Genomic DNA, 18,815 nt, shown 5'->3' with positions numbered 1-18,815 from the left:
AGTCTTGTTTACACAGGCAGACCTAAGTAACCAATATGTACTGAATGTGATGAATTCTAGACAGCTCAGGCTGCCATAGTTGACGGCAGTGTGAATCCAGTTTACACAGTAAGAGGCACAATTAAGAATGATGTTTTTTTTATATTGCATAAAACATCATGTCACCCAATGAACGAGCATTTTGCTCATTCTTTGGGTGATCGACAGCCTGTTTACAGGGCAAGATAATTGTGAAACAAGCGTTGCGTTTTTTAACACTCAGTCATGATTTTCTTCCAGTGTGAAAGTATTTACACATGATCTTATATCTTCCAAACTAAATTTTAACATAAGAAGTACTAAAGCTTATACAATAGAACAGAAATGTTTACAAGTTTCATCTCTGTGTAACTACTGAGAGATGTTTTTTAATTTTTGTCAGGGGTAGTATTGTTTTAGGTCATGCGAGTATTTGGTGAGTTTTTACCTCAGTATTTGTAAGGCCACGTGCACACATTGTATATTTAGTGAGTTTTTACCTCAGTATTTGTAAGCTTATAAAGTACAGACCAAAAGTTTGGACACACCTTCTCATCTCTAGAACAACTATTATGAGGAGACTTTTTTGCAGCAGGCCTTCATGATAAAATAGCTGCTAGGAAACCACTGATAAGGATAGACAGCAAGCAGAAGAGACTTGTTTGGGCTAAAGAACACAAGGAATGGATATTAGACCAGTGGAAATCTGTGCTTTGGTCTGATGAGTTCAAATTTGAGATCTTTGGATCCAACCACCGTGTCTTTGTAGAAAAGGTGAATGGATGGACTCTACATGGCTGGTTCCCACTGTGAAGCATGGAGGAGGATGTGTGATGATGTAGGGGTGCTTTGCTGGTGACACTGTTGGGGATTTATTTAAAATTGAAGGCATACTGGACCAGCATGGCTACCACAGCATCTTGCAGCGGCATGCTATTCCATCCGGTTTGCGTTTAGTTGGACCATCATTTATTTTTAAATAGGACAATGACCCCAAACACACCTCCAGGCTGTGTAAGGGCTATTTGACTAAGAAGGAGAGTGATGGGGTGCTACGCCAGATGACCTGGCCTCCAGCGTCACCAGACCTGAACCCAATCGAGATGATTTGGGGTGAGCTGGACCGCAGAGTGAAGGCAAAAGGGCCAACAAGTGCTAAGCATCTCAGGGAACTCCTTCAAGATTGTTGGAAAGCCATTTCCGGTGACTACCTCTTGAAGTTCATCAAGAGAATGCCAAGAGTGTGCAAGGTAGTAATGAAAGCAAAAGGTGGCTACTTTGAAGAACCTAGAATATAAGATATATTTTCAGTTGTTTCACACTTTTTTAAGTATTTCATTCCACATGTTTTAATTCATAGTTTTGATGCCTTCAATGTGAATCTACAATTTTCAGAGTCTTGAAAATAAAGAAAACTCTTTGAATGAGAAGGTGTGTCCAAACTTTTGGTCTGTACTGTATGTACATATTGAGTATTTGGTGAGATTTTACCTTAGTATTTGTAAGGGTATGTGCATACGATCAATGTTCACAGTGTTTTGGATGCAGCATGCTACAGCTATGTCCAAAACACTGCATTGTACAGTACAAGCACAGTAGATGGGATTTCTAGAAATCCCATGCCTTCTGTGCTTGTTTTTCTCACAGCAAACACTGACCTGTGGTGCGACTTTCCGAGCCGCAGCATGTGAATTGTTTGGAAGAACACAAGTGAGACACTGCAGTGCCCCAAACCCCGATCGTGGGTCTCTGCATTCCCCTGCGGAAGAGACTCGCGGCCCCACAATCAGGACCTGATGAGTCCAGGACGCAGTGAATCCTGATCGTGTGCATGTACCTTAAGGCCACATGCACACACTGAGTATTTGGCGAGTTTTTTACCTCAGTATTTGTAAGGCCATGTGCACATGTTGAGTATTTTGGTGCGTTATTACCTCAGTATGTGAAAGGCCATTTGCACATATTGAGTATTTGGCGAGGCCATTTGCCCATGTTGCGTATTTGGTGAATTTTTACCTCAGTATACAGAGATTTTAACCTTAGTATTTGTAAGGCCACGTGCACTTATTGAGTATTTGGTGAGTTTTTACCTCAGTATATGTAAGGCCAAGTGCACACATTGAGTATTTGGTGAGATTTTACCTCAGTATTTGTAAGGCCAAGTGCACACATTGAGTATTTGGTGATTTTTTACCTCAGTATATGCAAGGCCAAGTGCACACATTGAGTATTTGGTGAGATTTTACCTCAGTATTTGTAAGGCCATGTGCACACTTTGTAATATATCTTATTTGACAAATTTGCTTCTTTCTCTATGAAAATTGAGCAGTGATTATCAAAATTCTCAGTGTTGAGGTGAAATCTGTATTCAGTGAAGACTTTCCCATTACTGAGATAGGAGATGGCAGCTGTTACTGAGGAGATTCTATGATGATGGGAGGAGGGAGGAGCTACAGGCAGAGAGAGGAGATAAATGCAGAGCTCCGCCCCCTCCTCTCAGTAATGGGAAAGTATTAACTGATAATAACTGATCAATTCTGGCAGAGACAGAAGCAGATTTGTCCAATAAGATATATTATAATGTTGCTTCTTTTCATATGTACTATTGATTTATCAAATTAACATTAAAATGACGGTTATTCTGTAGCAGAATTTTTTCAACCTCAAGTTTTGATCTGGTGACAACATTCAATCATATGCAGAAAAGTAACACCTGAAAATGGCCTTCACATGTAGTTTTATGTTTTTCCAGTAGGAGTCCTCTTAGCTAGATCTATTTTATGATGAACAAGGTATGCTTGATGTGCGCAGCCATCCTGATTTCCGGGGTATAATGTAAGACAGTTCACGCCGTGATCTATGAGCGTTTGATCTTGTAAAAGTCAACTCTGTGCCTTTATCTTATTCTGTTTCATAATGCATCACTGACAATGAAAAAAGATATTCACGGAAATCAGATCTAGACAGGAAAGCTCCAGGTAAAGTCAGTAAAAACACTGCCTAGGACATTTTAATACATTACACAGATGTGGCATTTATTAACCCATTCATTATGCTAGCCATACATGTTCCTAGGCGACAGGAGTATTGATCAGATCAAGAGCTATGCAGTCACTATACTCTGCAGATGCCGGCTGTTTTGCTAAAGAAATCAGAGCTGCCCCAAAGTTACACAATTCTGGGTGCCCATCATCAGCCCCCTGTGAAGCAATGGCAGCTGGGGGTCCTGCTGAAAGCCCCCATGGATGCCACAGGCTGAGCTACACAATAGACCATTGCATTAGCTGTACAAGGACAAAACAAGGGTATAAAAAGTTAAAGTATTAAAAAATAATAAAACTTCAGTTCACCTATTGTTTCCTAATAAAAATAAAGACATTAAAAAAGTAAACATTTAGTATTTCTGGTTCTATAAAAGTCCAATCTATCAAAATATTACATTATTTAACCCACCCAAAATACATCATGTAGCACTAAAAATCACAATTGATGATTTTTTGGTCACATACCTCCACACAAAAATTACACTAAAAAGTGATCAAAAAACATTGTTTATACTCCAAAATGGCATCAATAAAAAAGCTAACCACATCAAAAACCCTCTCAAAGCCCAATTGACAGGTAAAATAAAAAAGGTACTATTCAAATAGCAACTAAGCCCACTTTTTTTTATCAAATTAAATATTTTTTTTCATTATGACAATAAAAAGAAACTATGAAAGTTTAGTATTATTGTTTTTGTGCTGACTGGAAGAATCATTTTGTTATGATATTTTTGACACATTATGGATTTTATGGATGTAAAAATAAAACCCAAAAAACAATATCAAACCTGGTTTACTAAGGTATTTTTTAGTATTTTGTGGGGTAATCTTACAAAAACTTAAAGTAAATCTGTCAGCGGAACGTCATCCTTCCCAAACTATTTATATGAACACATAGCTTTTAAAAAGACAAGTCTAGTAATACCCAAAGCTTGCCAGTCCGTTCCATTGTTACGGAGAAATTGGCATTTGTATAGATATGCAGATAGGGCTGAAGGGGTTTGAACCTATGGAAACACTTTCCAAGCCTTTGTTACTCAACTGTATCCCCAACTCTTAAGCTGGGTTCACACATAGCGACAGCGACAACGACGTCGCTGTTACGTCACCATTTTCTGTGACTCAACAGCGACCTAGTAAGTCGCTGTTATGATCGCTGCTTAGCTGTCAAACACAGCAGACGCAGCAGCGATCATAACGACACGCATCACTGTGGAAGCCATGCTGCACTTGATAACTAAGGTAAATATCGGGTAACCATTACCCGATATTTACCTTGGTTACCAGCGCATACGCTTAGCGCTGGCTCCCTGCTCTCCTAGCCAGGGTACACATCGGGTTAATGACCTGATGTGTACTCCAGCTCCGGCTACGTGTGCAGGGAGCCAGCCCTAAGTGGTGTGCTCTCAAGCTGCCAGTGCCGGCTCACTGCTCACGTAGCTGGAGTACACATCGGGTTATTAACCTGATGTGTACTCCGGCTACGTGTGCAGGGAGCAGGGAGCCGGCACTGGCAGCTTGAGAGCACGGTGCTAGTAACTAATGTAAATATCAGTTAACCAAGGAAAGGGCTTCTTGGTTACCCGATGTTTACCGTGGTTACAGCTTACCGCAGGCTGCCAGATGCCGGCTCCTGCTCCCTGCTCGCTTCAGTTCGTCGCTCTCTCGCTGTCACACACAGTGATGTGTGCTTCACAGCGGGAGAGCGACGAGCAAAAAATGAAGCTGGACATTCAGCAAAGAGCGGCGACCTCACAGGAGGGGCCAGGTCGTTGCTGGATGTCACACACAGCAACAGCGACGGGATGTCGCTGCTACGTCACAGAAAATGGTGACGTAGCAGCGACGTCGTTGTCGCTGTCGCTGTGTGTGACACCACCTTTACTTGACTGGCAGCTGCCTTTGTTGCCTTCTCCTACTTGACTGACAGCTCTATTGCTTGAAGTCATAAAACAAAAAAGCTATCAGTCAAGCAAGAGAAAGCAGCACTGGGTGGGGAACAGAACTGGAGAGACAGAGGCTTGTGTGGTGCGGCCACGTGTCCAAAGCACTTTAGCCTCATTTGCATATTGATTTAAAGATTGCTTGCTCGGTAATGGACATACGGACAGACTAGCTAAATGTATGACTGGACATGTCTTTGCAAGAGCAACATTTGCATATAAATAGTTTGGAACTGAAATCCTCCTGACAGATTATCTTTAAGGGCTTTATGGACGGGATTCAACAAGACCTGTGTCGTTCATACTGGTCTTGATGAGGTAGTTTGCTGGAGTTGGATGCTCCTGATTCATGAAGAGGTGCACATCTCTTTATGAATTTGGAGAGTCTGACGAGTGGCATTATCCTCCATGCGCGATGCCAAAAATTTCACACCAGTGAGGTCCTGGAGTTAGATCTCTGATATTACGAAGACCACAGCTCATCATGAATTAGACCGGCGGTGTACTGCCCCATTTTGTGGGAGGTGGGAGAAATTGAAATGAAAAGGTAAAAGACATAAAATTTAAGCACAACTCCGAGTTGCGTCTCAATTTTGCAACTTTTCAAGACTTTTATGTCATGAATTCTGGATTTTAAGCTTTCATGAATCAAGCACTGTGAGTTAAGAGACTAATTGAGTCGTGAAATTTATTAAGTGACTTCAGTAATCATTGACAATAGATAAGTGAATTATGTATATTAGGAACATTTTTAGATTTAAGCAGAACATTCCAGGACGCAAAGAAACTCTGTATCAATAGTCAATTTCATTTCAGCAACTACAGAGACATCAAACTAGAAAATATTGCACACATACTGTGTTTGGAACAGTCAATCAAACCCATTTAAAGGAATGTAATTTGTACCTCCACCATACTGGAAACAGAAGCCGACCGATAGAAAGAGTTCTCTTTTTTTTTAATTTTTTTTTTTAGGAAGGATATTCTTTATTTATCTGATATGGTGGAATTTGAGAAGGCCAATTTATTGTCTGTTATCTCCCATATCTTCCTGACAGGATATTAAAGATCTATGTCCTTCTGCCCACCTTGTGATTAGGTGGAACATCTGCTGAAGGAATGAGCTGCCTGAGGGAGATGATAGATAGAGATAGAGTGAGTTTTCTAATATTAAGCGATTTGATGATAACATTGAACTTTCTTAAACCTCTTCAGTGACAACATACATTTGGTCTCCCAAGGTCAGAGACGAGGGATAAAAGTGCGTTCCTTGCTTTCAAGTTTGTTTAATCTCATTTCTGCAAATTTACTGATATTTCTATGAAAGAAATAAGAGGACAGCTTCTATGCCTTTATAAATAAGTTATAATAAAGAAGCAAACTGCTTCTCTTCATGGATGTTCCTTTATTAGAATAATGGGATGTACAATTTTGGCAGGCACACAAATCAGATATGTAATGAAAGATTATTGAATGGAATGAATTATATGTAATGCAATGCCAAGAAAAGATAAGCTGGCAGACAGAGAAAACACTGCCTATAACCTAGTATTATTTGTGAGACACAGAAGATGTTTTATCAGCCTTACAATCACATGGAAGACATTGGATGTCACTTATCTCAAGAAGCAAAAAATGAAGTTCATCTAAAGACAATTTAATGTCTCTAAAATAGTTAATTCTTAAAAGGTTTGTCCTCATTCAAAGATTATTGTCCCATGGGCACAGAGAGGCAAACAGAAAAACAAAAATTAAAATTAGCTTTTCCTCATACCCTATGGGTCCATTGCTGCCCCTCAATGCAGCTCTGGTGATTTTATACAGGCTACACTGGTGATATCACATCAGCAGTGCTGCAGTCAATCACTGATCGCAGCATTTCAAGTTGTCTATATTGGCAGAGCTACTGAGCTCTGTGATTGGCTGCCGTGCTGTTGACAATGATGTCACTGCTACAGTCTTAATACAATTAATGGAGCAGAGGCGAGGGGCAACGCTGGACCCTTAGCCTATGGAGCAATAGTGTTTAAAAGAGGATAACCCTTTAAAGTTACATTTACACGGGACAATGATTGGTCAAATGATTGATAATTGATTCTTAATCATTGACAAATTTAAACATGTCTAGGCCCCATTGATGCCTCTTTCACACACCCTCTCTAGAACTCTTCCTATACCCCTCTGTGGAAGAACATTTTCATAACCGATGTTATTTGTCAGGGGGTTTGGGTGGATTCAGCATGCACCCTGGAGATTTGCCAGTTGGCATAATAGTAGTAACTAGGCAATACATCTCAATGTCCATGCATGACTTAGAGAAAATACATGTTAAATTAAAACTACAGGTAGGAAGAGACAATGGCCAATCAAAATCAACTTAATATTAATCTAAGGAAATTAAAATGAAAGTAAGTCATCTATTTGCTAATTTGTTCTAGAGCAATACCTTCTCAACAACTTCTAGCTATATCAGTTTATTCACTCAATATTAACCCCTTCCCGACCATCGTCCTAAATCATGAAGGTGTGATCACCACCGGCTGCTGTGGTGAGCCGGCGGCGATCACTGCATATGTCTGCAGATTTGAACAACAGACATGTGCCTTACAGGCTCAGTGGGATCCGCGATCCACCCATGCCTGTTAAACCCTTAAATCACACTGTCAAAATGTGACAGCACAATTTAAATGGTTGCGGCAGGGAAATCACCTTTCCCCGCCGCCATTGGAGGCCCCATGAGGCGATCATGGGGAGCCAATGGTTGCCATGATAGCGACAGGTTTTGTGATGACTCCTGTCACTATTATGATGTAGTTCCTGTTCCCTGTTCCTGTCAGAGCAGCGGCTGTAACAAGAGAGCAGCATTTCTACTGATAAGAGCTGTGCAGCTCTGATCAACAGAAATGAATCAATGATCAGACTGCTGATCCTTATAGCCTGCTAGGGGGACTACTAAAATAAATAAAAAATGTAAAAAAAAAGTTTTTAAAAACAAATAAAAAAAATAAAAGTTCAAATCACCCCCATTTACTGAATTGAAAATTAAACGGTAAAAAAAAATATACTCACATCTGATATTCCTGTGTTCAGAAATGCCCAATATATCAAATTATAATATCAATTAATCTGATCGGTAAATGGCGTAGTGACAAAAAATTTCCACACATAAAAATTATGTTTTTTTGGTCGTCACAAATTTTGTGCAAAATGCAATAACAGGCGATCAAAACAACGCATCTGTGCAAAAATGGTACCGTTAAAAACATCAGCTTGAGACACAAAAATAAACCATCACTGAGCCCTAGATCTTGAAAAATGAGAATGCTACAGGTCATGGAAAATGGCGCAAAATGTGCACCACTTTTTTTGGACAAACTTCTGAATTTTTTCAGAAACCTATACATATTTGGTAACTACTAAGTTGTACCGTCCAGAGGCAACACACCAAGGCATCGGTTTTACCAAATAATGAACATGGTGAATAAAATACCCCCAAAACAATCGTGCAATCGCACTTTTTTTGCAATTTTACTACACTTGTTTTCCAGTACACTATATGTTAAAACTCATGGTATCATTTAACAGTACAACTCATCCCACAAAAATAAAGCCTTCATATGGCAAGATTGACAGAAAAATAAAAAAGTTACGGCTCTCGGAAGAAGGGGAGGAAAAAACAAAACTGAAAAATGGAAAATCACCGGGGGGTAAAGGGGTTAAAACTGGAGGTAAATTAGGGAACCACAGTTCTGTGTAATAATGAATATGTCCTTTGAATTCTAAAGGGGGCTTTACACGCAACGACATCGCTAACGAGATGTTGTTGGGGGTCACGGAATTCGTGACTCACATCCAGCCTCATTAGCGATGTCGTTACGTGTGAAACGTACAAACGACCGCTAATGATCAAAAATACTCACCTAATCGTTGATCGTTGATACGTCGTTCAAATCCCAAATATCGTTGATGGTCCTAGATGCAGGTTGTTCGTCGTTCCTGAGGCAGCACACATCACTACGTGTGACACCCCAGGAACGACGAACAACACCGTATCTGCGTCTTCCGGCAATGAGGTGGGCGTGTCTTTCCTTCGGCTGCTCTCCGCCTCTCCGATTCTATTGGCCGCCTGCCGTGTGACTTCGCTGTGACGCCGCACGAACCGGCCCCTTAGAAAAGAAGCAGTTAGCCGGCTACAGCGACGTCGCTAGGCAGGTAAGTCCATGTGACGGGGACTAACGATATTGTGCGCCACGGGCAGCGATTTGCCCGTGACGCACAAACGACGGGGGTGGGTGCAATCGTCAGCGACATCGCTAGCGATCTCGCTGTGTGTAAAGTGGCCTTAAGTTGCACAGCGTTCATAGTAAAATACATATAGTTGTAATGACAGCACTTGTCTCTTATTCATGCTGCCCATGGGTCATTAGCATGAAATATCTGACAGGTTTCTCTTAACTCCATTTATATATGGTCAAATTACATTGAATTTGCACATAGCATCCTAAATGTCTAATTAAGAAAACAGAAGACCTGTTAACATCTGACTGTTTAAGTGGAAGTGAAAGAGTTACAACCATATGGTACAGCATAAAGTAAGAGACAGGAAAGGACTCTGAGGCTAATCAATTATTAATTGGGCAAACACAGGGCACAGACTGCTAACGTCTTACAGAACGATGAACATTATGATAAAAAATAGGCACATCAGCAGAAATAAACAAAGCAGGGGGAAGGGAAAAGAGACTTTGATGCAGAGAGTTGTCACGGGACCTCATTCCTTCCAGGCTTAATGTACATTAAGAGTAAACAGGTTGTAAATATTGTATATTATAAGACGTGTGTGATGAGACGAAAGATGAACATTACAATGCTGACCCATTATTTCTCATGTACAGACACAAACTATTTCTGATGTTCTGGCTCACCGCTCCCGTACTGATCTTTGTCTCTGGCAGTTCAGAGGTTGGCATATCGCAGACAGCTGGTTCACACAGGTAGATTTTGATAGACTGCTTCCACTCTCCGACCTCATATTACTCAGAGGCACCAGACTCATTTTAATAGCACGATAACATTCAAGAAATCTTGCGGAAAACTAAAGATAAAGCTTGTTCTTTGCGCTTAAAAGTATTTTGTATTTTACAGCTGATGTCTGTGCATTGTGTAGATAATTTCCAGGAGGAAAATTATTTATTTACGTGGAATTCCTAAGAATCAGTCTGGCATATGGCTGGTGGTGCTCTCTTGGCATCATCTGACCATGTAATAGATGCACCATACACTGCATGGTATGAACATACCATCTCCTACCTGCGTCCTGCGGCTCACGCCAGCTATGCGGAAGGAAGAAGGTGGGCGGGATGTTTACGTCCCACTCATCTCTGCCCATCTGCTTCTATTGGCTGCCTGCCATGTGACGTCGCTATGACGCCGCACGACCCGCCTCCTTAATAAGGAGGCGGGTCGCCGCCGGCCAGAGCGACGTCGCACAGCAGGTGAGTGCATGTGAAGCTGGCGTAGCGATGATATTCGCTACGCCAGCTATCACCATGATATTGCAGCTGTGACGGGGGCGGGGACTATCGCGCACGACATCGCAGCATCGGCTTGCGATGTCGTAGTGTGCAAAGGGCCCCTTAGAGGAGGATTCAGATGCAGATCTTTCACTGCCATCATCAGTACCCCAAATGAGTATGATTTGATATTAATGCAGCTGAAATAAACAAAATAGACTGGGGAAATAACGGCTTGGAAGCAACTTACAATGCAATTTTTTTTTACTAAAATGAAGACAAAGCCCTTAATAAAGTGATTTTCAGAATTTTACATGCTGGATAAAATGTTAAAAAATTGAAAATTTAGTTACTATGTAATAAGGATAGACTGATAGCTGTAGGAACTCATTCTGTAGTAGAAACAGAAAAAGAATTAGGCAAAACGAGTATTACTGTGTACAGTGGCCTTAGAACCAAAACAGGTCAAAGTTAGGTTTATGAAAAGTTTTTGAATGCATGGGCGAAATCTTTATATATATATAGGGCTGTGCAATGGAAAAGAAGGATGGAGAGAGAAAGATACAAATATTTATTTGTTTATTCAAATATGGTCCCTAGTTCAGCAACATAATTCCCTCATTCTGTGCTTATTGTAATAGTAGATTTTGTTAAGGAAACAAAAAAAAGGTAAATTGAAAAATATTTTTGAGTAAGGACTTCCACTATAGATAGTGAGGATAAGACACTGTGGTATCTCTAAAGAAACATTAGTAGTGTAAGCATTTAGTTTTTTTACTACTTTTGATAGGGTAAGGAAGGAAGGATGCTTCTCTGTAGAGATAGAAGTGATGACATCAGTAGTAAGTGGATGTGGCCACTTATTGTTTCCAAAAGCAACTGAATCATGTTTCTGACTATTGTTACCTGTATCTAGTAAATGCTTTTGAAACATTGGATATTTTAACAAATCTAGTTAGAAAAACCTTATAATAGTGATGGGTGGACATGGGTTTACAGGACAGATAGGATACTATAAAATGGAAATCCTCCTTGAATGCTAAAACCAATTTGTTCCGTGTGCGCGTTCTGTTTTATTACAATTTTACAGTAATTTTCTTTATCCACTAGTAGCAATCTTGTAATATGATTTCTATTTCACAAACGACTTTTTAAATATTGTCTAAGCCCTTGGATATGGATGGATTGTAGTAATAAATGATGGCATATGTTCCATCTGTTTCTTTTAATGAAAGTTTTTTTTCCTTTGCATAAAAATTGCATAAATGTATGCCTGGAAGTAAGTAAATATTAATGTTAAATAGTAGAACACAATTTTGAAATGTCTCTAGTTAAATAGCAATTGTTTGCTCTTGTAGATGACCTTCAAGACTACAGTCAACGTCTCATGTTCAATAAAACATGGAATTCTGTGCACCACAACGCACGTTCTCTTACATCGCCATGTGTCTGCATGGTGTTATCAGTTGGCTTTCCTTTCCCTGCTGTGTAGAAAGAGAATTACTATAGCTAAAAACATATTTTAGTCAGATTGTATTTGTCACATTTTATTTATTCATTTAAGGCTGGGTTCATTTAAAGAGAACCCATCGCTACCTCAAAAAAATTGAATAAAACATCCATGAGCTCCCTGATTTTGACACTTTTTTCCATTCTGCGCTGCATATTTACAATTGTTGCTTTTAGAACACTGTATGTGACCTCTTCACAGTCTTCTCTGGGGGCATACTTATGCACCGATCCCCCCCAGGTGATGCCAATCACAGCTCACCAACATCTGACAATTTTAGACTGTTAAGGGCCCGTTACACTCTACGATATATTTAATGATACGTCGTTGGGGTCACGTCGTTTGACATATCGTAGCGTGTGAAAGCTATGAGCGACTGCGATCGAGCAAAAATACTCACCTTATCGTTGCTCGTTGACACGTTGCTCATTTTCAAAAAATTGAACGTCCTTCTGCACGCCGGTTGTTCATTGTTCCCGAGGCAGCACACATCGCTCCATGTGACACCCCGGGAACGTTGAACTGCAGCTTACCTGCAGCCCATCGGCAATGCAAAAGCAAGGAGGTGGGCAGGATGTTACGTCCCGCTCATCTCCGCCCCTCCGCTTCTATTGGGCGGCCGCTGAGTAACATTGCTGTGACGCCGAACGTCCCTCCCCCTTCAGGTAGAGGATGTTTGCCGCCCACAGCAACGTCGTTTGGAAGGTAAGTACGTGTGACGGGGGTTACCAACTTTGTGCGACACGGGCAACAAATTGCATGTGTTGCACAAACGATGGGGGCGGGTACGATCGCACATGCGATCGCACAATAAATCGCCGCGTGTAAAGCGGCCTTAAGATCAGCTGTTGAATTGTGACTGCCAGTGTCTGGTAGGCTGGGTTCAAAATGCACAACCCAGAGAAGACTGAAGAAACACCTAGTTGGACTGCAAGAAAAGATTTGACATATTGTGCTCCACTCCAATTTTTCTGGTTCAAGTACCACAGTATTCAGGCTAGCACTTTCTCATCTCTGATTAGAGAAAAGCTTTTCTGTGATAACTCTGATGCTGTGTGGCGATTGTGATTGATATACTGCAAGCCTGACAATAGCACAGAAAAGTAAAGGATGCTATAGGAATTTTACAGGATGAAAATCCTGACGTTATAAAAAATGATGTAGAGAAGACCTAACTTAGATTACTATTTTGCATCTGTTTTCTTTCAGAAAGTAAAAGTAACAATTTGATCTTCACTGCATTATTGAAGGAATAGAAGAATCCACTCTATGAATAAACAGAGAGATAGTGAGAGAATACTTAGCTAATATAAATGAATTCAAGTCTCCAGGTTCTGATGAATTACACCCCAGGCTATTAAAGGAGATAGCAGAGGAAATTTCTGAACCCCTCGCCATATTCTTTGAAAATTCTTTGAGAACAGAAGTCCCAAAGACTAGAGAAGAGCAAATGTTGAAACTGTCTTCAAAAATGGGAAGAAGGTGAACCCAGGGAATTATAGACCTGTGAGACAGATTTCTTTACTAGGAAAGATCTTTGAATAAATTATTAAACAACATGTAAGTACTGTACCTGGATGTGAATGAAGTGATTAACTAGAGCCAGCATGGGTTTGTAACTAATAAGTCATGTCAGACTAACTTAATTTTCTTTTATGACAGAATCACTGACTGGGGGGATCAGGGAAAAGCAGTAGATATAATATATCTTGACTTCAGCAAAGCATTTCACAAAGTATCTCATACTGGATTGGATGTGGCAACTATTGGGTGGATTCATAATTGGCTTAGTAATCGGACCCATAGAACGGTTATAAATTGCTGAAAATCTAGTTAGAGTAATGTCTTAATGGGGTAACACAGAGCTTTGTCCTGGGCCCTGTGCTGTTCAACATCTTTATCAATAGGGTAAACTGAGTAAATTTGCTGATGACCTAAAGCTAGGAGCGATAGCTAAAACTAGAGAAAAGAGAGAGAATTCAAAAAATCTAAACAAGCTGGAACAGTGGGCAGCAACTAATAGAATAGTTTTTAACAGGGAGAAATGCAAAGTGATACACCTGGGCAAAAATAAAATAAAAATTAAAAAGCATATACAGAATGGGAGGATTAGAGCCTAGCAACTGCATGTGTGAACAAACATTGACATGCTAATAGATCACAGACTGAACATGAGTCAAAAGTGTCAATCAGCAGAAAAAAAGGCAAACACAACTCTGGGCTGTAGTAACAGAAACATTGAATCCAGATATGGAGTAACTATCCCCTCCACTCTTCTTTAGTCAGACCTCATCTGGAATACTGTGTTTAGTTCTAGACATCATATTATGAACTCAGCCTTAGCTGCAATGCCCTACACCTGAGGTAAGCAACATAGCTAATCAGAAGAACTATACTACATTTTTAATTGGAGACATTTGCTAATATTATTATTATTTTACATATTATACATATTCTTTTTTACATATTCATATTCTTCTACATATTGGGATAGGATCTTTGAAATGGGAATACCCTTTAAGGCTGTATGCCCACTATGAGTTTTTGAGGCTGTGTATTTTTGCAGCATCAAAAACTCAGCATCTTACTTTACACGCAGCGATATCACTATCGATATCGCTAGTGAGCGTACCTGCCCCCATCGCTTGTGCATCACGGGCAAATCGCTGCCCGTGGCGCACGACATCGCTTACACCCGTCACACATACTTACCTGCCTAGCAACATCGTTGTGGCTGGCGGACTGCCTGCTTTCTAAGGGGACGGTTTGTGCGGTGTCACAGCGGCGTCACTAAGCGGCCACCCAATAGAAGCGGAGGGGCGGTGATGAGTGGGCCGAACATCCCACCCACCTTCTTCCTTCCTCATTGCCGGCGGCCGCAGGTAAGGTGTTGTTCCTCGTTCCTGCGGTGTCACACATAGCGATGAGAGCTGCCGCAGGAACGACGAACAACCTACGTCCTGCAACAGCAACGATAATCGGGAAAGGAACGACGCGTCAACGATCAACAAATAGGTAAGTAATTTTGATCGTTAACAGTCGTTCGCGCGTTTCACATGCAACGACGTCGCTAACGAGGCTGGATGTATGTCACGAATTCCGTGACCCCAACGACATCTCATTAGTGATGCCCTTGCGTGTAAAGCAGCCTTTAGGGTACCTGCCTACAATCAGGCTTCCTTGAATTCTGGATGCAGCGTAATTTCTATTGCAGAGACGCTAGTGTCCTGTGCAGGAGAACATAGCATCCATGTCCATGATCAGGATTACTGACACAGCATATTTCGCTGTGTTCTCCTGCTCATTCTTGCGTCTTTGTGACATTCTGCTGCTAGGAAACCCACGCAGCTGGTCGGTTTACAGAACATTAAAAAGAAGCACAGTGGGCAGGGGATTTCTATAAATTCCATCCCTGTGCTTGTACTGTACAATGCAGCATTTTGGAAGCAGCGAAAACACACTGCATAAAAAATGCTGCTGACACCGATCGTGGGCACGGACCTTTTCAATTCCAGCAAAGTGGATGGGATTTATAGAAATCTCATGGCTACTGTGATTCTTTCTTACCAAGTATAAGGGCTCATGCGAACATAACTGCTGAATATTCTGCAGCGATTTGACAGCACATGTGCGCTTCAAATCGCTGCAGAAACACTGTGTGCAGTGTGCAGCATACAGAATGCAGTATTTTTGTTAAAAAAGCCGATTTCATGTGCTCGGGATGCTGCCCCCACCATAGACAGAGTGGGAGCTGCATCTAGAACGCACAAATAATTGACATGTTGCTTTTATGAACGCACGGATTTGGGTCAAAATGTTAGCACCCAAATCGCTGCGTTCAAAAAAGCAACGTGCGCACGTAACATGCACAATCTACATAGATTGTGCAGGGGACGCAGGACGCATGCATTTACACTGCAGTGCAATACGCAGCGTAAATGCATGTAAGTACGCAACGTGCGCATGAGCCCTAAAACTGGCCTGCAGTGCATGTTTCTAATTAACAAGATGTCAATTTCTCTTATGGGTAGACTGAATTTTATATGCAGATTCTTCCCTTTAGATGTGGAAAAACAGAGGTAAAAACACATTTTTGTGGAATTCTGCAGCAGAAACACACTAAAAACACATGTAATGTGCAAATTAAGTATTGTCAAATACCAGGAAATATCAAAATCAAAGCAGCTTTATTTAGAACTTGACATATGAGGAAACTTTAGGGTAAAAAAAAGACAAAAATTCATGGAAAAAAAACGCAATGACAAAAATGCAAGTAACATAATTTACCTAAAACCAGGTGCACATGTTGAATATTTGGTCAGTATTTCAACTCAGCATTTGTAAGTAAAAACCAGGAGTGGAACAATCAGAGGAATAGTAAAATACAGTGGAACCTTGGATTACGAACATAATTGGTTCCGGGAGTGTGCTCTTAAACCAAGTTACACTTATAGCAAAGCACATTTTCCCATAGGAAATAATTGAAACACGGACAATTTGTTCCACAACCCAAAAATATTTACTGTATTTATACAAACTTATTACAGTAATACAAAATAATATTCTGTATTCATATAAATGTTACAGTACAAATTCAAAATACTGTACAGTAAAAAACATAACACAAATTAAACTGCACTTTAGCTTACAATAGAATTGTTGGTGTGCGGGAGGTACACTATAGAGAGAAAAAAATGATGCATAAATATGACAAACTTTATTCTAGTACAATACACAACCTTCCCCCCCAATCTATTGTCCTCAAAATAAGAGCAGAACTAAGCCAAATGTGGGGTAGGAATACTACACAGGCGGATTACAGTACAAGCAATGTGCTGTATAGCAGAAAGAAAGTACAATACTGTATCCACAAATGCAAATTGATACACATGCTGTATAGTATATACTGTACTTTACAATGGTATACTGTGTATACAGTATTCAGTACATATGCACAGAAAGTTACCTCCAGAGTGAGTTAGAGCGCGGTGAAAGGACAGAACTGGAAGTGTGATCGGTGAGTATTTGCTCTTATTGCAAAGCATTGCTCTTAAACCAAGTTACAAATTTGTAGAAAGCTTTGCTTGTCTTGCAAAACACTCTCAAACCAAGTTACTCTTAATCCAAAGTTCCACTGTAGAAACATGTCACCACTTCTACATTATTTACCCACTCCTGATTTTGGCTTACACATACAGATGTAAAAAAACTCACCAAACACTCAACAAGTAAAGTTCCAGAAAAGTGGATGGGATTTATAGAAATCTCCTGCCCACTGGGTTACTTCTAATGCAGCCTAAACTGATCCGTGTAGCGATTATATAACATTTCAATTTCACTTGCGGTAAATATGAGTTTTATTTGTGGATTTTCACCATAGACTTGAATGACAGTAGTAAAATCTGAAGGTAAAAGATGCACAGGCGTTTTATTGTGTTTACGCAGTGAAAACACATCATGGATGCAGGTAATCATCACAACATGTTATCAAATCAAAGTAACAGGAAGTATCCAAAACAATGTATTTTTATTTAAAACATTACACATCAAAAGGAGATGAAAACCGCTGCAGAAAAAATGCAAGAAAAACGCAAGTAAAAAACGCACTGAAAATTGCAATGAACCCCCCCCCCCCCCCACAATTAACTTAATTTAGATAATTTGTTCAAGAAAGCTACAGAAAATGTGCAGCATCCCAAACACACCAAATGCTAATCCTGGGAAACTAGCCTGTGTATGTGTGTATGTGTGCCTCAAAGGGGAAGTTAAAATTACAATTCTATTACTATGGGGAATTCAAACCTTTTTGTCACCTGAAGTGAAGAGTGGAATGGTGCCCCCCGTCTCCACAGATGAGAGAAATATGATGCGGCTCATATGTCTGCCAAAAAGCTTATCACCTACAATTATCATCAGTGCTGCCTGTGGTGAAGATCTCAAGTCACCTTTCCTCTTGGATGGTGAATCCCTGCCATCTGCTCATGTATTTATATTGTTTATTCGATATCACTGTAGCATAAGTTAGTATTACAGAAGAATAAGTGACAAAGATAAAAAAAATAATTAATAGTAGTCTCAATTCTGATTTTTATATACCGTACATCATATGTCATAATACACCATGCTCACTCAGTGGTTAGCACTCCCGCGTTGCAGCTCTGGGGCCCTGGGTTCAAATCCCACCAATGGCAACATCTGCAAAGAGTTTGTATGTTCTCCATGAGTTTCCTCCGACACTCCAAAGACACATTGGTAGGGAATTTAGATTGTGAGCCCCAATGGGGACAGCGATGATCCTGTATGTAAAGTGGATTGGACTTATTAGCGCTATATAAGTGTGTAAAAAAATAAATACAGGTCATGAACTTTTAGGTTTTGAGTGAGAAATTCATAGATCGTATCATGACAATATGAACATACAGGGGCGATACTGACCCTTAGGTGCCCAGTGTAAGAAGTTGACTCCAAAAAGTCTGACTAGTCGGCCCCCTACTGTTACGAACCGGCGCCGCCATAGCCGCAAGCAGCCTGCTGCGGTTCCTGTTGCGCCCAGGCGCCGGCTGCCATTCTTGGCCGTGCTTCGGGTCGTCCAGTTGGCTGCTCCTTCCACCACGTCTAAGTGTGGAGAGGCGGCTAGTGCGCATGCGTGCGCCGATTTACCCCAGCCAGAGTCTAAGCCTGGTGTTTTGCCTAGTGAGCATGCTCAGCCTGTTTGTGTTATGTCTGAGACTAAGTCCTCAGTTCAGGCTACTGAGCATGCTCCCACAATTAACCCTAACAGCCTATT

The 18,815-nt window shown here is 40.7% G+C and overlaps 1 protein-coding gene across 2 annotated transcripts in view; it reads right to left on the bottom strand.

The window, feature by feature from the left end:
• The window catches only part of CPLX2 (complexin 2), a 365,342-nt gene that overhangs the window by 4,854 nt on the left and 341,673 nt on the right, over positions 1–18,815 (bottom strand). The window lies entirely within an intron of this gene.

This window comes from Anomaloglossus baeobatrachus, chromosome 4, assembly GCF_048569485.1.
Source record: "Anomaloglossus baeobatrachus isolate aAnoBae1 chromosome 4, aAnoBae1.hap1, whole genome shotgun sequence".
Lineage (NCBI taxonomy): Eukaryota > Metazoa > Chordata > Amphibia > Anura > Aromobatidae > Anomaloglossus > Anomaloglossus baeobatrachus.
Note: the sequence above shows the minus strand (reverse complement) of the source record. Positions and strands in the feature narration are given on the sequence as shown.